The 8,234-nt window shown below is 50.2% G+C and overlaps 1 protein-coding gene and 1 long non-coding RNA gene across 2 annotated transcripts in view; one reads left to right on the top strand and one right to left on the bottom strand.

The window, feature by feature from the left end:
- The window catches only part of LOC100742105 (cysteine-rich motor neuron 1 protein-like), a 159,018-nt gene that overhangs the window by 78,051 nt on the left and 72,733 nt on the right, over window positions 1-8,234 (bottom strand). The window lies entirely within an intron of this gene.
- Window positions 1-8,234, top strand: part of LOC117152098 — a 28,728-nt gene that overhangs the window by 16,131 nt on the left and 4,363 nt on the right. The window contains exon 4 of the long non-coding RNA XR_004462345.1: window positions 3,590-3,604. This is a non-coding gene — a long non-coding RNA (uncharacterized LOC117152098). The remainder of the gene's footprint in view (window positions 1-3,589; window positions 3,605-8,234) is intronic.

The following is an 8,234-nucleotide window of genomic DNA, read 5'->3' as shown; positions in this document are numbered from 1 at the left end:
GCTAACAAGCCGCAAAACAGTTCGGTTACGAGACGCCGATCGAAATTTTAGCAAAAGTTTCTGCCCGTTCTCGTCCCCGAGGATTTACGCGAAAACGATCGGCCGTCCCATTTCCGCACTCGACCACGCGGAGAAGCCCTTAACTCGTCGACGAAAAGCGAAAGTTTTTCCCCTTTTGCCGCGACGAATCGTTGGCGCCGAGAAATCGAAATCGAATTTAAAGCTTGCCGATAAACGTGGAGATTAATGCGGCCGCGAAACGCGCTCCGAATACGAACGAAAACGATCGTTTCCCCTGTACCGTGGCGGAGAACCGCCCACGATGGAATTACGAGCAGCCATTTCGGAAAATACCGAACCGGCTGTGCACCGAGCTCCAATTATTTCCCAGACTAGCTACCGTTCGAAACCTGTGAATTTCAACGCTGCCAACCGAACCGGAGAAGAGGAATTCGAGCGCGATGCATAACGCGCACCGGGATACGTATTTACTTGCGCGCGTTTACGACCACAGACGGTTGTTTCTCTACTCCGGAAACCTTGGACGATAAATCGCGCGCCTACACAGACGACGGAGAACGTAGGGAAATGGCGATCGCGGCTCGAAAGTTGGCCAGCGCGTCGTCGTCCGTCCAAGTTCCGGCTGCGTGCAATTCGACGAAAGACTCGTGCGACGACGGACGCGCGCAAAGGCGAGCGCGACGTGCGACCCGCTGAAGAAAGTGGAAAGGTGTAAGGCGAGAGGCAGCGAGCGAGGAAACTCGCGCGAAAAGTTTAGACGAAAAAGTTAACGCTCGAGAGACTACTTGCGACTCATGAAAGTCAAGTTGATGGTCGTACGTAAGAGCGATAGCGGAAACGTATGCGCTGCGGCAACAGAGGACTCGCTGCTGCTCCCACTGAAACACCTAAGTGCCACGTGCTCCGATCTTTCTCTTCTTTCGAAACTTTCTCTTCGTGCGATCGCGAGAAGACGGATCGCCGAACCGACCACGAATCTGCTCGACGAGATAAAATGGGAACGCGAGCCATCCCAGCGCGTGGTCGCTGGTCGACGGTCGACGAGCAACGACCGACGACGACCGAGCGTTCATTTCGATTCGAAACGCGCGCGCGTGACCTGTCATCGTCGATCTCCACGAGTCCGATTCGTTCGCGTTTCGTCGCCACGTTCACACCCATCAACTCCATCGTGACGATTGCCTATGCGAATGTTCCAAATTTTCCAACAAAATTCAATCTCTACGGTTCGTTCGATGCTTTGAAGCATTGGCTTGGCAACTAAGTGATTGCGGATTTTGTCATTAAGTGGTATCGACAAAATCCGCGATCACTTAGTTGCCTACCCAGTAGAACCGGCCGATACGAGTAGCAGGATAATCAGAGACATTTTACGGTTGATATAATTTTATCGAAATTTATTTGAAATATCGATGTATCGAGACGCGCGGCTAATTAGACGTCCGTATAGCTCGTAAAGCAGGTGTAATTAGAGACGAACGCGTGGAAACGCTTCTTCTTGCACGCGGTGATATTGGAAAAGCGATCGGAGATTCGCTTGGTGGTCTCTGGTGGCAGAAAGTCTTAAGTCCCGACACTAATCTTGCGTCTAACTTTATGTAATCGCCCGATTAATCAATTTCTCCATTTTTTTTCTTTTTGTCTAAGAATTTACATTAAGTTAGACGAACGAAAAAACAATTTCAAATTAGACTTTCAGACCGGACATTCTGGCGGGCCAGGTAAGGTTAGTCGTGCAACGTATAGAACGTTCGATCCAAAATTTCCAAATACCAAAGTGGATGGTCCCCCAAATTTTTGATCGACTTTCGTGCGCGTAAAAGCACGACAAGATACTGCGAATATTCGAGGGAAATCTCTTTGAAATTCCCTCGTTTGGAAGAAAAACGTGTAAAAAACTGATCGAACGAGTTCGAGGCAGTCGCGTTCGCGGTATATTCCGTATACTTTGACCTGCCAAACTCGCGTGCTTTGACGTCCACGTTGACGATAGCGCGAAAAACAACGGAGCACGTTCGCGGTCGCTGGACGTCGGGGCCGACTGGCCCACACACCGCGTGGACGAAGACTCGCGTTATGGCACCTTTCGGTCTCTCGAAGCTTCCTCTGTTCGCTAGTCGAGAGTGAGCAAGGCCAGGTGGCCGCCGCGGGTGTTCCAACTTCTATTTTCTTGCGAACGACTCGATACATCGAGATGTACCCAACCGCGTTCGTCGTGGATCGATCGTAAAGGAAAAAGGAATATAATTTTCAAATCGAACGAAAGGAACACGCGCACGGGCGCCGAAGAAGCAGAGGGTGAGGTGAAAAAATCGAGCGCGAGTTGCTGGTATCGCGATACTCTGGCGTGCTATCCAGGCCAGGCGATAATCCGTCCCGTTGAATCGACCGAAAATCAATAGCCTCGTGACGCCTCGCCACGGACAATGCAGACTTCTCTCGAGCCTTATCTCGTTCACGTCCGATAAATCGTATTCGCGATATACTTTTGTCGGTGTGCGCTGACAGGCAAACCGGTGCCGTTACGACGCGATTATTTCTCGGGCCGCGAGCACGCCCGCCACTGTGAACGGGCCATCGACCAACGATTGCACCGTTAACGTTCCGTGTGCGCGTTACGGCCAACTTCGTAATTGATCTCGATAACGACGAGAACGGGCGAGCACCGGTCGCCGCGTTGGTCACCGCAAAGGCGACCCAACTATCAAAAGCCGCGAGCTAAATATCTCCGCCTCTGTACGTCCAAACTTGTTCTTTTTTTTTTTAATGCATATATGCATTTACCCATTTACCGAATGCCCATGTGGATAAAATGTAAAGTGCAAATTAAATAATAATAAAAAGAAATATACGTATTTAACGATTTGCAGCGGAGAGGTGACTCTCTCGGTCGTCGCGTTTGCTTCGACGCGGTGACGACGTCTATTTAGGTTTGATTTCTGTGGAACTCGAAGCTTCCACGCCGATACAACTTCCTCGCGAATGGCTTCCTAAGCTTTCTACGTGCAATCGTTCGAAGCGTAGAACGATACGCTTAGTGTGGCCATAAGATTTTCTTATTTCAAGTCGGTCCGTGATCACGGATCGAGCTGCGTCATCAGCGTCGGTCCAAGCTTGGCAGTCGCGGCGATAGCGATATCTTCAAATTTTATGAACCCTATGAGCATGGATTGTGGTAGCGAAATCGGCTCAAGCGGAGATAGGTTTGATCTTTCATCGTTAAACGACCAAGTTCCATTTGTACGCATGGCACTCGACGGTACAGAGATTCGAGATACAAACGTGCTAAAAGTATTAAAATACGATAGTTTCTTACGTTAATTTGCATATGAAATCATTTTAAGCTTGCAAGGAGTACATCGAACAAGCGGCAAATCGTCTCGAGTTGGGAGGCAGGGCCCAGCGAAAAGGCCTCGAGCGCAAAGGTTAAATCGATTACCAGGAAGCGCAACGCGATGAGGATTCTTCCAGGGGAAAGAACCAATTTCCCTCGTCCTTTAGCTCTCGACCGGAGCTTTCTAAACGTTCGAGAGTTTCGCTGTCGGAAGAATCGTCGCGCGAGAAACAGTCGAGTAACCAGCGAGTAATACAACGTTCGTTTTAATACGCCAACTTCCGACTGCGCGTCACCGCGAAAATATTTTCGTTCGGTCGGTCGTTTAATCCGAAGCTACTCGATAAGCGAAGCAACGATTCGCGAGCGGCTTCTCTACGAAGCAGTAACGCGAGAATCCAAGTTATCGGAGACGGATCCGAGTTGCTGGTGCAACGCATTCCAACCACTGCTGTCCGAAGGTATCGGTATCGCGTATCTGCCACTCTGTAGTTTCTACGGTGCGACTAGCGCGAAAGCGTCGACAGGAAAAACCGCTCTTATCGACGAAATCCAGTTTCGTTGGCGGCAGGAAAGTCGAACGGCGCGCGATACGTCGCATTTGTAAATCGTCACCGATTAATCCGATTCGATTCGCGTGTCCAACGATCGATGCGAAATCGTCGAACGACGTATTCTGTAGATCGCGGCGCGAAAACGCGACCCTCGGTGAAGCGCGACGAACGTTTTGTCCGATTTGACCGCAATTACCGAGCAACGATTGCGTTACATCGCGCTTTATCGAATTAATGTATGCGCGAGTCGTGTCACCTCTCTGCCCCGTCACCCCACGCGCAGCCGGACGAAAACTACATTTTCACCCGTTATTAATACGGTTACGCGTCACTCTACCCCACCAACTTTCAAATTTATGTCGCACGATCGGACGCCGTCGATCGGACGTTTCTAGGCTACAGTGTAACGTCGTTTGGGCGCGCGATGCGTCGCGAAACTGGATGAAAAAGCGCGATCGAATAAATTCCTGACGCGACCGAAAAAAACAAGATGAAAAACGACCAACGATCCGGCCACGTTTCATTTGTTCGAACACGTGGAGAAAAATCCAGCGTATCGCTCCTGGCTGGCAACTCTGATATTTTCTTCTTTTCCGTTGCGGCGTATTTTCCGAATTTCCCGCCACTCGAAAATAAAACTGCTACGACTCGCGCGTGTCGCTATCAGCGCGACTCGAAAGAACGCCGAGACGCGTTCTTTATTTACAGCGCTTTTTTCTCTTCTTTTTTCGAACGTTCGCCGTTCTACGTCGACGAGAACTCGACCAAACTGCAAACGTTCGAAAACCGACGCAACGATAAGCGGAGGAACGCGTGCTGTCGAAAAACTCGTCCCCTCTACACCGACGTTATTTAGTCGCGGTATTGCTCTCGATGCTCGACCAAGTAGTCTTTCATCGAGTATTTACAATGCTGTCGAATCGACGCGATTCACGCGTTATGAGCTTGCAAAAGCGATCGATTCTCGCGTACGAATCACCGAGCAGGTTAACTCTGTCTTCGTACACGTAATTGTCGCGATATTTCTACAGCGAAATGCGAAACGCGAGGAACGAAAAACACAACGACTAGGATAAGGGGAGAGAGAGAGAGAGAGAGAGAGAGAGAGAACCGTTTTATCGCGACTTTCGAATCAAACAAGGCAGTTCGTTGCACTTGAATTTACCGGTTGGGTTCCGTTGACTATCGTTCGTCGAGAGATGATATCTCCATTCCCAAGCGTATCCTCTCGAACGAAAAGGAGACGGTAAAGCACTTGGTGTGACAAGAAGGATGCCAACCAGACCCCGCCTATCGTTCTTCTACCTCGTTAAGCCAACTCGCGATCCAGCTTTTATTTCTTCTCCCTTCTATCCTCTCCTACACCCGGAACTCGTGACCGCGATGAATCGTGCCGATAGCTTCGCGATTAGCTGCCGCTTTTCCGGAATATTTTTTAGCCGTTGTCCCTCTTCTATCTCAAGGTTCGACCCTCGTGTACCGATCCGATCGACCGAGTGCTTCGGATCGCTGCTTTCTTCTTCGTCGCGTGGCTACAAATTCGCAGCAAATTAGCCTACTTATCGAACGACGACCATCGGTTCGACCACCGTTGCCGGACGTTCGAGAACCGAAGGAAAACGATAGTCCGGCTATCGTGGAAGAGGATCGAGTTGGAGCAGATGAGAAACTAAGGAAAACTGGATGCCCCATCGACGCTCGTTGCCTGTTCGATCGTTAACTTTCTTCCTACTTGTAGCCTACAGTTGTCGTCCTCTTTTTACGTTGCGATCTATCGGCGCGCGGGGCAAAACTTTTCTCCTCGTCGAACCTTTCGAAGCCGACTGTTTCCACGAAAAACGAGAAAGAGAGAAAAAGACGCGGCGACGGAGAAATTGAAATTGACCGCGACTAAAAACGTGCCTTCGTGGAATCGCGAACCGACGCCAGTTTGCTCGTGTTTGCTTCGCGCCGGTCGATCGATGCAAAAGTTTCCAACAACCGATTCGCAACTTCTCGACCGAATTCCGTTTCGGTAACATCTTTGATCGTATTCGACGTTCGATTTCCAATAGCCAAGTAAGTGCATACTTGGGTACGTCGCTCGAGACGTCGCGTCGTTTCAAGTAAACGTGATCGATTTGCGAGCGGCCGGTTATGTTAAGGATGATGAATAGTCGGCTGGCGGCTGACAGAACCATGTCTATAGGAGAATCAGGTGTCGAGGTTGTGGTTTATTTGCCCTCGACGATCCGCGTTCCACGCTCTTTTCGTCCATTATCCGCTATAAATCAAGCGTGTAGGCCGCGTGTTACCCTAATTGACGGGGCGAACGTAGGCCAGAACACGGCTATCGTCGCATCGGTGTCTCATTAGCGAATAACGCGTGTTCGTGGCGGAAAAGACAAATATCGCGTTGCGAACGGTACTCGATTTCGCTGATTCCGCGAGTAACGCCGGACAAACCGCTAACAGCCAACGATTACTTTTCGAATTACATCCTCCTACCATCGTTCCATCGAAAAAGGAGGCAGCGAGTTTTTCGTACGACACAGGAACCGCATTCACTTGGCTCACTTCGATCGTATCGATAGACTTTGCTCGACTGCGAACTACGCTAGCGAAATCGTTTCTCACGGACCCGTAACCTCCTTCGAAGCGTCCGTTAATATCTCGAACGTGATTGTAAAACTCGTCGTTATATTTAGCGCTGGATCTTTTTTATATCAGCTCGTGTATCCGATACCGGAAAAGCCGATTAGATAAATAAATAAATAAACAAATAAACGACTATCGGACGCACGGCTTCGTTTCAAAAATATCCAACTAGAGCGTAAGGACAAAGGTGAAGAGAAGAAATAATTCGGGTTAAACCTTCTTTCTATGCAAAGTAGTCAAGCTATTGCATAAGTCCGTTGGCCGCTATTCTCCCGCATCGATTAAAAAATTTAATAAACGACCGGAGGTCCCGGTGCGATTAAACGCTATTTAACCATAGCAAGAACGTGTTACCCATGGGTTTTTCTCTCGTCGAGTCCCTCGATGAGAGACCGGACGCCGTCGTTCAAACATGACGTAATTAATAAACGAAATACAAGAACGAGTTTACATCGATAACCCGCGTCGTGTCCTCGATACGTGATCCTATCTGGCCGGCCGAATAAACATCGATTAAAACGACGAAAAATAAACGAGTCGGTTTCGTGGAAAACGATCGCGGGGCAAAGGAGCGAAGGAACGAGAGAAAACGGACGCGATCGATTACGAGGACGCCATTCGCGCGGTCGAGAAACGTTCGCATTCCACGACCGCACTGGTGTGGCGCATCGCTGCAACGAGCGTTTTACGAGACGACGTATCACGACGAACGCGTCGACCGTGTCCGACCAGTCGCAGGCTGTTTCGTTTTCGTTTCGATCGGCGAACTCGCCGATGGAAAATTTCGTTCGACCCAGTGACCGGCGCCGCCATCGCCGAATCTCCTTCGATGCGTTTTAAACGGACGTTACACTCCGTCGAGGTCTCGAACCGTCGCGTCCGACGCTCCCGCGATTCTCGAGAATGGACAGCCAGTCGATACGCAGAGATATCGAACGCGTTCCGTCTACGCGTTTTCGAGAAATAAAACGATGCCGATTCGAATCTGCGGATCCTCGTGGCGCGTCGGCGACCGACGTTGCCTGGCCGCGTTTCCGCAAACCGGGTTAAACAGTTTGCTGGAAAATTAAGAAGAACCGAGCGTACCGGCCGTGATTTATATCGCCCGCTCTATCGCGAGTTATTTAAAAGGCTGACACTATAAATCGCGAAACTGGCTGCCGCTTCCCAAAGTATCGCCGTTTCGCGTAGATACACGCGCAAGCTCTTCGCCGCAGTTATAACGGCGGCTGGTCTTTCCGAAGAAGCATCAGCGTATCCGACATCGCGAAACTTTTCGCATTTTCTTCTCGGGTCTTTTATCTTGCGCGACTGTTGGCAATAAAACCAGCGCTCCGACTCGACCGAGTCTGTGCACGCCAGGCCACCTCCGCCGTCCTCTGCTTCTTCTCCGCCGCTCTTTCATTCGCGTACGCTTGAAATACGGTTCGAGAGATCGCGATTCACCTACGATCGGACAACTTGTGCCATATACTTTTCATAAAGCGCTGTCTCTCTTCCTTCCCGCAACATTTACTCGTAGACGGAACGATATATACGAGACGATAGAACGGCACGCGATAACGGCATTAAAAACGACGTGATTTTCGCGTTTCGGTCGGCCCTCGGTAACGAACGAACGAGTGTCGCGTCCGACTCTGCCATCGGCGACGACGACGATGACGACGACGACGACGACGACGACGCCG

Source organism: Bombus impatiens, unplaced genomic scaffold (genome assembly GCF_000188095.3).
Source record: "Bombus impatiens unplaced genomic scaffold, BIMP_2.2 scf_0647, whole genome shotgun sequence".
In the NCBI taxonomy this organism is placed as follows: Eukaryota; Metazoa; Arthropoda; class Insecta; order Hymenoptera; family Apidae; genus Bombus; species Bombus impatiens.
Note: the sequence above shows the minus strand (reverse complement) of the source record. Positions and strands in the feature narration are given on the sequence as shown.